This window comes from Nothoprocta perdicaria, unplaced genomic scaffold, assembly GCF_003342845.1.
Source record: "Nothoprocta perdicaria isolate Ctin4 unplaced genomic scaffold, notPer1 scaffold_77, whole genome shotgun sequence".
Lineage (NCBI taxonomy): Eukaryota > Metazoa > Chordata > Aves > Tinamiformes > Tinamidae > Nothoprocta > Nothoprocta perdicaria.
Window position 1 is genome coordinate 774,601 of NW_020456054.1, and position 13,093 is coordinate 787,693.

Sequence of the window (13,093 nt, forward strand, 5' to 3'; positions counted from 1 at the left end):
CGGGGAGCGGGGGCGCCCGCCGCGGTTGCCAGCGGGTGCCCTGTCCCCTCCTCGGCCTGTGGGAGCTGGCGGGAGCGGCGGGTGTGAGCCCTGAGCCCCCAAGGGGGAGAAAAAACAAAACAAACAAACAAAATCCCCACATGAAAATAACCTAAATACAAACCGGGGACCCCACAGCTGCCCGGTGACACTGGTGACCCTTCCCTGTCCCTGTGCTCTGAGCTGCTCACSGGCAGCTGCAGTTACCTCTCTGCTTAGCAGCGTCATTCTCCGCTCACGCAGAGCTCTAGCGCTTCCCGTTGCGAGCGGCATTCACAACACCGTGCCGGCCCACAACACCACGCCACCGGTTGTCCACAACACCAATYGCTCCCAACACCACTTAGCTAGGATTTGCTGTGTCTCTTGCTGGGAGCTGAGCGTTTGTGCGCCCAGCGCCTTCTCTCTTCTACAAGATCAACTGAGCAACCTAAAAAGGCAAATGTCATTCCTTAAAAAAGCATAAAATCCCCACCTCCGTTCTCAGGATACACTGGGGCAAACCAGAGTGGTCTCCATGAATGCTCCATGGCCTCCATGGACAGTGGATGTTACTGGGGGTACTCCATGCTGTTTCTGTGCTATTTCTTCCTATCCCCCGTATTTTCCTTTTTCATTTGTTGTTCTCCCATGCTTCCTTCCCAGCCCTTTCTATCTGGGAGGTAAGAGGAGGGTATTTGGACCTTTGTGGGGTTGAGGTTTGAAGGCTGAGTATCATGATGAAGATCAAGTACCAACAGTAATTGCCTGAGAATAGYTGCAAACGAGGCAAGTGTGAGTGCTCCCTCATGCTCTGGGGAGTTGTGGCTCAGGACATCACTGAATTAGAAATAGTAGCCTTGAGTTTAGTAAGCCTTGGTGGATTAGTTTTTAGCGAATTTGTCCAATCATATTTTGGATCTATGAACAATCGCATGACTGTTCATCTCCCAGAAGCTGTGAGTATGCGTGGAAAATGCACTCTTTAAGAGAGAAGGAAGCACAATCTTTACTTACAGCTTTATACAAACACATAAAGTGTATTAGTACCTTGCTCAACAACCATTTTTTTTTATCTTTTTTCTTTTACTTTTTTCTTTTCTTTTTTTTTTTTTTTCCTGCTGACAACAACAATAGTTTTCTCTCTGAAACTCTCAGATCCTCTGTTTCCTGCTCAGTGTATCCCATCCCTCTTCCTGCTGCTAGTTATTAACAAGGGGACCCTGTGGAGACTCTTAGGAAGCCCAATCTGTAGGCATGGAGGAGGACACAGCTGCTTTTATGAGCAGACACCACCCAGGACCAATAAACATGCCAGGGCATTGAACCCTACCACAGTAATTACAGCTGTACTTGCTCCGTGCAAGTCCTTCCTGGAGCTTACTCAGGTCTGCCACATCCGGTACAGGTAGGTCAGCGTTATAGAAACAAATCAGCACACGAACCCTCACCTTCCTCCACTCCTCCCAAAGTTATTTTTGTCCTTCCAGTTAAGCCTGGTTTCTACTACGCAGCTCTGCATTATTGAGAGGTGTGATATTGATGTGGTTCCCTTTGCATAGATTTTAGATGCAGTACAAAGAAGAGAGCATTAATTATCTTTTCAGATTAAAGCTTTTCCATACAACCCAAACATAGTTCTGTTGGCAGAGCTGCTTTGAATCACTCAGGCAAATAAGTGGCCACTCTTTATCTTGTACTCAGATTTGTCACTGATGGCAGCAGGGTGCAAAGCATCAGCCATGAGCATCATGTCCACTGATTTCAAAGATTTCTTCAAGGCCAAACAAGTAGATTTAGGAAGAAGACATTGAATTTCTTTCGTCAAAAATGTTATCTCAATGTTATCTTGTGGCTAGCAAGACACAAGCTACAATCAGTTCAGTTTTTATTGAAAGTAGCTGGGAAGAAAGCAGAACTGACAACACATTTGGAGACATACAGTCATACTCCTCTGAGCCCTTGGTGCTCAGATAGCATGGACAAAAGGTTAGAGATTTGTGATTTCCTAAAAAAACCTCTTCCACCCTGTTGTCTGGACAGCAAGACAGACCCTGTGGTTGCTCCTGGCCTTGGCCTTTTATATCTCTTGCGCCAAGATTCAGCTGAAAGCCTAAGGAACCATATCGAGTCTCCCAGTCCGTTGCATCCAGGCTTTCCTGCCCATATTCGCCTGCCCATTGCTGCTCCCCCTGTGACCACAGCCAATTTTCACTCATTCTTCTGCATTCACAGCATCTTTGCAGCACTTCATTTTCAGCCTGCATGGCAAGGAAACAATCTTCTTTGCTTAAGGGACAAGCACAGAGTATCCTTCAATTTGATAGGTGCTTATTTCAAAATATCAGTTGTCTGCTCACAGCGATGTTTCTGAGAGGAGCCTGAGTAAGTGTTGTAAAAGGGATGTTTGAGAGACTTCAAGAAGATAGTAGCSATGCAGCCCTCTAACCAGGGCTGCACGGAGAGTTTTGATGGGTAACGAAGGATGATATGCAGAGGAGTCCTGCCTAGGTGGTAAATGAGCTTGGCAAGCAAAGGGTGAGATAAGGAAGTAGTGATCTAGAGAAATGGCCTCTGCAGGAGCAATGTGCCTGCATAGGAGAGAAATGGAGCTTGTAAGTCTAGGGAAGAGAATGTGCTAGTAGTTCAGATAAGGCGCTCAGGATGTCAGACAACATCTTCCCATGTAGCCCTCTTATCGGGTTCACCAAATCTATGAACTTTGAAATATCTGAAAAGAATTCTTTCCTGGCACAGTTATCTGACTAAAAAGACGTACTCCTTTTTTTCGCTGCTCCCTTTATTGGCCTCTACCTACAGCTGTCTCTATCCTAATCTCTTTGATGTTTGCGGAAAAGACTCTCCTTTCCCGTATGCCTGGAAAGTGCCTAGTAAATCACAGGCATAACCTTATATACATAAAATTCCAATCATGACTGCATATATATTTTTTTTACTCTTATCTGAAAATGACTAATAMAAGTTTATCAATATAAGTAATTTTTAAGCTGGCACAGGAGTTGACACCATCACTCTTTTGTACATCAAGAGGTGAAGATAAAATACCCTGAAATCACACACATGATTTACCTTGGCCCAGCTGAGACYGTCATAACAGGCAGCTTGCCCGCCTGAAGCTCGAGGCTGGCATGCAAAGACACAGAAGCAACTTCAGCAAGAATTAGGGGAGAGCCACCAGTGCTGACTGCTTTTCCTGTGCCCTAGTTTTACTTTCAACACTGTTTTCTTTTTAGTGGTTGACTGTTTACAGTCATCTCAGTTTCACTTCATTGCTTGCCATGTGCACTTCCTTCTCTCCATATTTACACTTCTTTTTATTCTCTTCAAACCCATTCCTCGTCCATTCTCTCTTTCTTTTTTTTGTCCTACTAGCCTGTGCTGTTAGCAAATGCCACCACAGATTCAACAGCAGTTCTACAAACCGTTGCAGAACTTCTCCCCAACTCATTCCTTTCTGTCTGCTTTGACAGTCTTGGAGACAATCCTACGCTGTCTCTCTGTGCTGAGTCCTGATTGGGACCTCTAGGCACCATTGTAATACGCAATGAGACTGAGTAAATTCAAGATCTCAGCTAAGTGAAGTAACAATACGAAGTAACAATAACTTTTCTTCATCCATTTTCTTACTTTCTGCCCTGCCTCTCTGAGTTGAAGTTATAAGAAATGTTGGTATTTTCAGTAACAGATTTTTATAACTGGTGAGACCTCTACAATATCTAAATTTACTTCAAATGTTTTTGCAGCAGAACTCAAATTCTTTATCACAGAAAGAACATAAGTAGAATTCTAAATATTCTAATTTTATTATATATTTATTTCCCAAATCATTTATTTATGATCTTAAAGCACAGAAAGTAGGTGGAAGGGAAAGTGGATTTCTTGTCAGACTTGTATTTCTTTTACAGAACAGCATACTAAGACTGGRAAAAGAATGGTTTGTTTCATTTATTTTGATTTTTTTTTTAGCACAAAAACAGTTGTTTGCACAGCAGTTGTGTAAATGGTGCTAACAAGCTAGATTTTTATTCCGCATTATTTTTAACACCAGAGCACTATCTCAATCTAGAGTACCCTAYATAACTTCTCTGCAAAATTATGAAAAATAATAGAAGATGGTGCCAAAAACGTCTGGACCAAGGCCATTGTATTAAAAATATATCGCAGACATCAGCGTTTGCTCTCACTGTGCTGGTGTACATATTARTATTGCTGCTGCATGCTGGAGAAAATACATCAAATATGTTATATGATCATTTATTTCCCCTGGCATTTATAAATACTACTGCTGTGCTAGAGGCCAATCTAGAATAGAGTCCCATTATGCTGAGGACTGTACAAACAGGACACGGTGTACGYTGTGCTCCAGAGAACAGTCCAAATAGAGCTGGGGTAGCAATGAGGTGTGTCTGGAGCTGGTGATTGTAGCTCCTTTTGTAGCATATTAGCACTGTGTTGCACTAGCTGCCTCTAGGATCCAGATTTGTTTCTTGGAACCACTGCAGATACTTGGAATAAAGCAATAGTCTTTTTTTTTTTTTTTTTTTCCCCATGCTTTATCCCTTTGGGACTGTATGTATATAAGCAGTTTGTAAGTTCTTTGGGGTAGAATCTAAACAGATGACCTGGATTCTCAGCAGGAGAAAGGGATTTGTATACTGCAAGTTTTTAAGAAAAACATCCCACAAATTCAGTTAGTTCAGTTAAAAGAAATTCATGTGCCTGATTAAAAATATTTTTCCTATCTTTTATCAAATCTGGACTGTGTTTCTTACATATTTCATATATTGTGTGCTAGCTGTTCTCACAAGTGTCTTATGTTCAATTGTGTTCAGATTAAATTGTGAGTTCTCATCACACACTCTGTCCTTCCACAGCAATAGCACTTCTGTCAYATGCTGCATGAATTACTGTTGATATTTTTTTCTTATTTCGGGACATTTCTGGAAATGCCACGCAAGCCTGTTGGCTTGTTAATACAATCCAAAGAAGTAACTCCAATTTGAAATAAGCTGTGTGACCAAGTGTGACCTAGTTCAGCCTGCAAGCTATACTGTGAGGCATAATGCTTAGATGAGCACCTAGAATATATTAATAACACAGGTGTTAAAAGTGCTTTTGTTCTTTCCTTACTGTTAACTAAAGCAGCTTATATCTTACTGTGGCAATGTGGATCTAGACAGCAAGCAGAAGTACATATCCTATCTGTAACTGTAATGCTGGTGCCAGCAGTGGCATAAGAATCACTATATTAGCATTATTTTACTGCAGGATTTCTAATGCACTTATCTAGTGCACAGATGCTAGATAAGTATCTGTAGCTACCTAACCAAGTTGAATGGCATCAAGAGATAGGAGAGGATCCGGGTCTGTATGCATGTCACATCACAAAAGAAAATCTGATCTTTCCCTTCAGTCTAGTCATTAGACACCTAAAGCTGCTCTTAGCGGCTGTTTCATTACCTTTGGATTTTGCTCTTGAGGACTAAGGAGAAGGATCTGCTTCTTGACACCTGRAAGAAAATTCTATCACTAAAAACTCTTTCAAAAATAGATATTTTTTGCACGTGTATCCACTTTATAAAATATTGTAACTAATCCACAAGAAAACTCTGAGTTTAAAGGTTAGTCAACAAATGAATTTATAGGCTAAAGTATTTGCAAAAAGCATTCAAATAATTTTGAAAAATTATCTAATCATAGGAAGACCACAACTGTTATCCTTTCACTTTACACACTTCCAATTACCCTTTCACTCTATATACGGAAACTGGTAGTATCCCTGATTTTTAACTAAATTGAATTAAAAAGCTCTTCAGCTGGCCTGCACACACATCCCACCCTCCCATTGGTCAGTAAGTGAAAAACATGACATCTAAAATAGCCARCTACTTCTAACATACAGTACAAAGATCTAACAAATAGACTAAACTCTAATTTTGTTGAAAACTAAACAAGACTGAATGGAAACACAGCCAATATGTTGATATTGTCAATATATTGCCCAATTCATTTTTCTATTTTTTATCTTTTGTGGGATAAAGTTAAGCTTTGGTCACAGTTCCAGATCAGTTGTTTATCTGGTGCACCCACAACCTCCAACGGAGAACTTTGAGTTGGAGGGCAGGATCTCAGCTCGTGACTTCGAGAGCACTCGAGTGCACTCTAACTCATTCCTTACTATGTGCCAAACCTTATTTTTTGCTGTTTTCCAATACTATGACTGAGCTGCTTTGTTTTTGTTACACACTGGCAGCTGGAAATGCTGCTGTTGTAAATTCTTGGCAGATTTCCTTTGGCTTAACTTTATCTAATACCATTTAGTAAATGTAAGTTGCACGTACATATGCATATATGTGTATATAATATTTGTATATGTATGTGTRTATATACACACCTTGTTAAACTTCCACTCTTAATCTTAGTAGTGCCTATTCCAAGTAGTTCCCAAGTCATTCTGGATCTCCCCTTCCCTTGCCCCAAATCACATGGTTATTTTAAAACCATAAGACTCTCAAATAAGACTTGGCATATGACTTGTCTCATAAACCTTGGCGATACCATCATATGCTCACACATTCAAACAAAGTGATTAACTAACAGTTTAAGAATGCCAGGTCTTTGCAAAGCTCTCCAAGTTCCCATGAAGAACTTTTAAATTGAGAAGGGAGTGTATTTTTTTCTATTTGCAAAATTAAAGAGTRAAAGTGAGATTGAGAAGATAGATGGTAAATTATGGTCTGGATGTCTAAATCCCCTTTTTATCTATCAACCCATCTGCTGCAAATAAACAATATTGGGATATATGTAGCCAAAGAGACTATCTTGAATTCTCTGTTCCCCTGTGGCCGCTGAGATCAGTGGGTTAGAATCAGTGCTTCTGAGAAGCTCCGTGTCTCCTTCCCCCTCTTTCAACATAGTAAAAAATGTCTTTAATGACGCGACTCAGTTGTTTTACATTTAYATTTTCATCTGTGCCAAACAGTTTTGCACTTTATGTGACATTGCCTATTAATTGTAAATGATGCTTTCAATATATTCCTGTCAGACTTGTAGAATATTTGAGTATGGTTTTAAAAGCAAAATGTACACCAAGTGTACAATAACACTGAAATATTTCTCTGGCAGTGTTCAGAGATTTTAGAGTTACAGGCCATATCATGAAGTGCAGGAATTAGCACCGTTTCCCAGAGCAAATGATTCTCTGCTGATACCCGGTTTTCCTGAAACCACTCTTGGCTCAAGTTCGAAGTTCTCGTTTATAAAAAGTTCAACCATTTGATGAAGTTTGCTGTTCTGCAGACAGGCAGCTGGCTTTTTTTCCTGGGGAAGAAAATGGTGATGGCCAGTAGCCAAAGGGGTTGTTTGGTTTGTCACAAAACAGCTGCTTCTAATATACCTCAGACTTGAAGTAGTGTTGCAGTGTCAACAAGGAGGTGAGCAGGAGGACAAGGAGATCCTGAAGGGCAGATTTCCAGCACCAGAAAACCCACTAGTAGTGAATTCAGATGCAATCTGATGCAATAGCAATGAAGTTCACTGCAGTCATTTATTATATTGTCCTTTAGCTCCAAATGTGCAGAATACTTTTCTACTGAGCCTGCATAATTGCATTGCAGGGGATATATAGGACTCCTGGAAATTCTGGCAGCTAGGATATTTTCTTCAGAAACAGCCTGCAAGGCTCTTGAAATTCAGAAAAGCATTTTGTTATTTCTCACAGTGTTCGAATCTTACTTGTTTATTCACAACTGTCCAGGTCAGARGGGTAGAGACAAAAGCTCTGTCAATAATAAACCCTCCGTCATTATCTACAGGCCTGTCACCGTTGACTTGTCTGCGCCACAGAAACCCAGCCAGCTGACAGTGAAACACCAGTCTTTTTGTTTCATTCTCCCCCAGTTCCTTATTCATCACAGATGTAGGGCTGAAAGAATAAAAATTAAGGGAGAGACGTTATTTCCTCACACTTAATCTGTGTGTCCAGAGACAGTACACATGCTGGCCATCCTATTAATCTCTAAATCCCCTGAACAGATAAAGCTTTCTAGACAAGCTGTTGCATACCCTGAGAGGATGATGAAACTCATTTGGTTGCCTTCTTGAAAGACTACAGCTTGGAGATATATCTATTAGTATTTGCTCCCACATTTTATAACATATATATATCTATAATGTAGATGCAAACTCTGCCTTGGTCTAACTGTTTCTTCCTCTAGGAGGAGATAAAACCTGTTGAAAAAAGATGTGGAACTACGAAACTTCATTCCAGCAACCTGGGGCGTGAAACAACCTGTCATGACAACCTCCACCTTCACTGCTGTTAGTTGTGAGTGTTGTGGTTTCTCCTGGCCAGGAGGAAATCAGGAGGCACTAAGGAAAAAAATGTGCTTAGTAAAGCAAAGAGTGTTGAAATCTCCACATTCTGCTACCACTTTCCTTTGGAATCTAATGCTTTCACATTAGTTCCTCATTTCCTGCTCTTCTAACCAGTAGTACATAGATGTGCAATGTATCACTTGTGTTTTGGGTTGCTGCCTACTTCAGTTGCCCATTAGGCAGATTCAGACYAAGGTCACACTCTCAGTGCCGAATATTCTGCCTAGGACAGTCCAAGCTACCTATAAGATCTACTTCACTTCTGCAACAATTGGTAGCATCTAGGCTTTGTAGAAAGGAGAAAAACAAAGGAGAAAACATTTAAAAAAAGGATGGTTAAGAATATTAGAAGATTTTAGTGCAGGTGACAGGACTTTCCTGGTATCTGTCACAAACTGATGCTAAATCGAGAGAGAGCTTTTTGGCTCAGCTACAGCCATCCCCAGTGATACTCAAAAAAACGAAGTCTCTCTGGAGCTTTCTTTTTAAGGTAAGTACATGAAGGGAGAATGTAGGGAGGAAGGGTGGTGGCCAGTGACAGGACAAGTGCAATGGGTGTAAGTTAAAACACAGGCAGTTCCATCTCCAGGTGAGGAGGAATTTCATTCATGYGAGGGTGCCAGAGCCCTGGCACAGGCTGCCCAGGGAGGCTGTGGAGTCTCCTTCTCTGGAGGTCTCCAAACCCGCCTGGATGCCGCCCTGTGCCCCGTGCTCTGGGTGTCCCTGCTGGAGCAGGGCTTTGGACTAGGTGTGCTCTAGAGGTCCCTTCYAACCTCAACCATTCTGGGATTCTGTGATTCTATAAAGAATGAGCTAATGCCCATTTGCCTAGCTTTCCTATTTACAGTATGAAGACTTTGTTGATAAGGAATTTCATTGCATGACTGCATGGAACAACAGTGCAAAGATTCTGATTTCAAGCATGCTCTAATATATAGTAAACTGGATTTTATAACTSCCTCTAAAAAATGGATGGAATAGATGTCTGGGAATTCAGCAGGTTCTTGGTGCAGCTTGTAAATAGGAATCTGCTTTCTTTTCAGAAAACCTAGGACAGTACCAAAGCAAAAGGTGTATCCATGAGGCAAGGTCCGCAGGCAGTAAGGGTGCAAATATTCTGCATCARGATGATCTATCTACTTTAGGAATACATACATACATATGTATACATACATGCATGTACATTAAGGGAAAAATTACTTTGAATTTCAGTCCACTCAAAAGTAAAGAAAACTTAATTACGAGTGTGCAAACAGCCTTCATTCTGTCCTTGTGCTTGTTCCTTGCAAGGCATTCTCTACGTAATAAATGGGCATTTATTCTCCTGCACTTCTTAGGTGACCAACAGATAATATCTCCAGTGTCTAGAGTTGTTTTTTTTTCAAACCTGTTGCTAATCTGTTCAACAGACTTTATTAGGAAACTATATGTCTGGAGTAGAAACTCCCTTGACTAATAAATATAATTAAACAATGAAGAGTATGTCACTTTATCTGGTGATCTGACAGGTAAGGGAATACATGAAGAAGTAGTATATATACATATGAGCAAGTATTGAAGATATGCATTCCATAGTCTTCAGGGTATTAGGTAATAAAATTACTAAATGACTAGTAATTATATTTTATAAGCTAAGGGAGAGCTAGAATAATATCTAAGGAGTTGAAAATGAAAAGATACACTGATTAAAATTGTAGTTATATATATATAGAAATACTAATAATTACAATTTGCTAAACGTATCTTTAGCTATAGTAAACTTAATTAAGGTAATAAATAAGAAAATCTATATGTGTCTATCCTGGTGTGACTAATAATAACAAATCACAGGATGCAGATTAAAAAGGCATATGATACCTTAATACTTTTGTTCAAATTTTGATCATGTAACTATTCGATGCAGTTATAAAATAGCRTAGAGCATCAGAAGTCCAAAGCCAATGGTTACATGTGTTTAATATCCCTCTCTACTAAGGCAGTGCAATGATGAATAGTAAAAAGTGAACTTGACTGGTAATAAGGAAAGAAAACTATCATAAAAAATCCAGTTTTGATGGAAATTTTCAAGAAAACTTTCCCAGTGCCTTTAAACAGCATAGGTGGAATTTTAGATGAATCTGAAGTAAACAACAAAATAAGCATGAACTCCTGTGGGAACAGACAATATTTCATGCTGTTTTATTCCCTCTGCATTATTATACCACATTTCTTGCTGTGACATTTTAGTATCTTGTCGGGGATTATGGAGATGACTACTACCTGTCACACGGGGTCTCTCATCAGGTCCCCTGGGGCAGAAATGAGTGTGCAGTGGATGTGAAATGGAAACCTGCCAGGTAGCTTGGTTGCTTCTTTCCTGAAACCCGGGAATGCACGGGAATGCAGAAGGTGAAGCATACCCGGATTTGCCCCTGGAAAGGGGCAAATAGGCCACATGGCTGCATGATGCTGCTGTTAGGAAGGCTACTGCTCTGCTTTCATCCAGGGACTGCCGAGAAGAGGGCCCGAGTCCATACAGCTCCTCACCAACTTGACTTGCCTTGCACTTATATCCTGCTTTGGACAGTGTTAGTGACTAGCAGCTGCAGGCAAAATCACATTTGACTTTCATAGCATCACTCTGGCAGCCTTCCAACTGTCAGAATATCTGACCTATATTCCATCCATTCCATCCATTCTGTTAAAATAAAAGTATTTTAACTTTTTACGAACCTTTCTGTCGGTACATTTTTAATTCACAAGAGCAGCTTGCACTGATTATGCTGCAGAATTTATGAGTTTCACCACAGGTAGAATGACTACTTATATCATTTTAGCCTGCTCAGTAAATAGGCCTTTAACATTAATTACAAAATAAACAAGCAAACAAAAAAGAGTTAGCAGTTGCAGAAATACAAAGGAATTGCACAATGCCTTAATCAGACAAATAATGTTTGAAACAAGAGACTGGTAAATTGAAAAATGTAAAACATCTGTTAGATAACCAATTTACTGTTTGATCTATAGTCATAATTCTTAAGAGAAAAAAAAAACGACAATAATCTGTTGCAATGGCTCAGTGATGGGATACAGGAGATAGAATTCGAGCAATCAAATGATAAAAAATAAAGGAAAGAAAAGAAAATGCCAATTTYGTAAGTTCAGTAGACTTTAAAGGTATGAAATGAAAACTCTCAAACTATGTTTGTCTAATAATATTCAATTTCAATGATGTCCTTAGAGATTATCTTGATAGCTCTGCAGAAGATCAAAATAACAGATCAGTCAACTTGTGTTTTAGAAATCTGAAGAGTGTTGATAATAGATCTGATGCAGCATTCTTTCAAATGTTGTCTTTCATTGATCTGAATACAAGGAGAGCAGACATTTTTTTCCAGTGTAGCAGACAACATTTTATAAAAGAATTCAGCAGACTAAACAGTCAACACAATTTTACTTTAGCAAGAAATTTAAATACTGTTATATTTAGTTGTTACAACTATTCAGACATCTGTGTTGCTTACACTTCTTGAAGGAAAGAGCAAGTTCAACATTATCTGAACAACAGTATTCTTATTAGTGGAAAATTTTGATAAAGTTCTATCAAGAAAAATTTCTGTATAGAAAGACTTGCAGGGATCTTTCCCTCACCCTGTAATATAGTTACATTTTAAGTTAATATTTTTCCTTCTTGTAGCCACAATGAAATCTTAATTAATAATATTAAATAATAAACTAAAATATCACGTCACTCACTCTTAACTAATTATTGCTRTATTAGTGGTGAAATAAAAGGCCTGTTTTTCAGCAGTTCTTCCAGTTAAAAGAATTCTTCATATAAATTCATTTGATGACAACAGACTCAGAAATGAAACAGTAATAAAACCACACTACAGCTTGGTTTGTAGCTTGCATTCTTCCAAAGTTTGCTAAATTCCTGTACAAACAGTAATAGATGAAATGTTATCCACTTAAAATTAAAAAAATCATTGTATGAACAAATTGTCAATATTCTTATGCCAATGCCAATATTATTGTGAAATAACATATTTACTTCATTTTTTTCATTTTTTTCCCATACTTCTGTTCAACAGAACAGAGCAGAATTGCTTCCCTCAAGAATCTCCACACTCCAACCTGCTTTAAACTTTTTWAAATAATCTTATTGTACTGTTTTTAGAATCTAGACCTATAAATATTTTGAAAAATAATGCTCCACACTGCTATTTTTCTGTCTTAGTGAAACAAGGTTTTTCCCAGGCAGGGGTCCAAAGCAACGCTCCAGGTCTTCCTTTGGAGTGACCACGCTTCTCCCCAGACTTGGTGTTCTGTTCCCTTTCATTGCCCATGTGCAGAGGAGCTTCCTATTTATTTTGAGAGGGTACGTTGTGCACTCAGGATGTAAGTATATATTAAGAAATTTTTTCAATAAACACATGAGTTGGAACGGCCAGTGTTACTCTCTTGCTTTTTGCAGTTGTTAACCACAGGCTAGCATAAAGAAAAAGAAAGTAATATTCTCAGGATTGAGGTTACCCAGTTTTAGGAGGAAGACATTTATGCTGTTGTGCTGGCAGAAGACAGTGTTTGCCCTCAGCAAAATCCCTGGCGAGAGTCCATGGGTAGGCAAGGCGGCCTTCATTCCTGCGAAAGGAAGGAGCGATTGAATGTGCAATGAAGGGCCCGAAGGCAGCGTGGC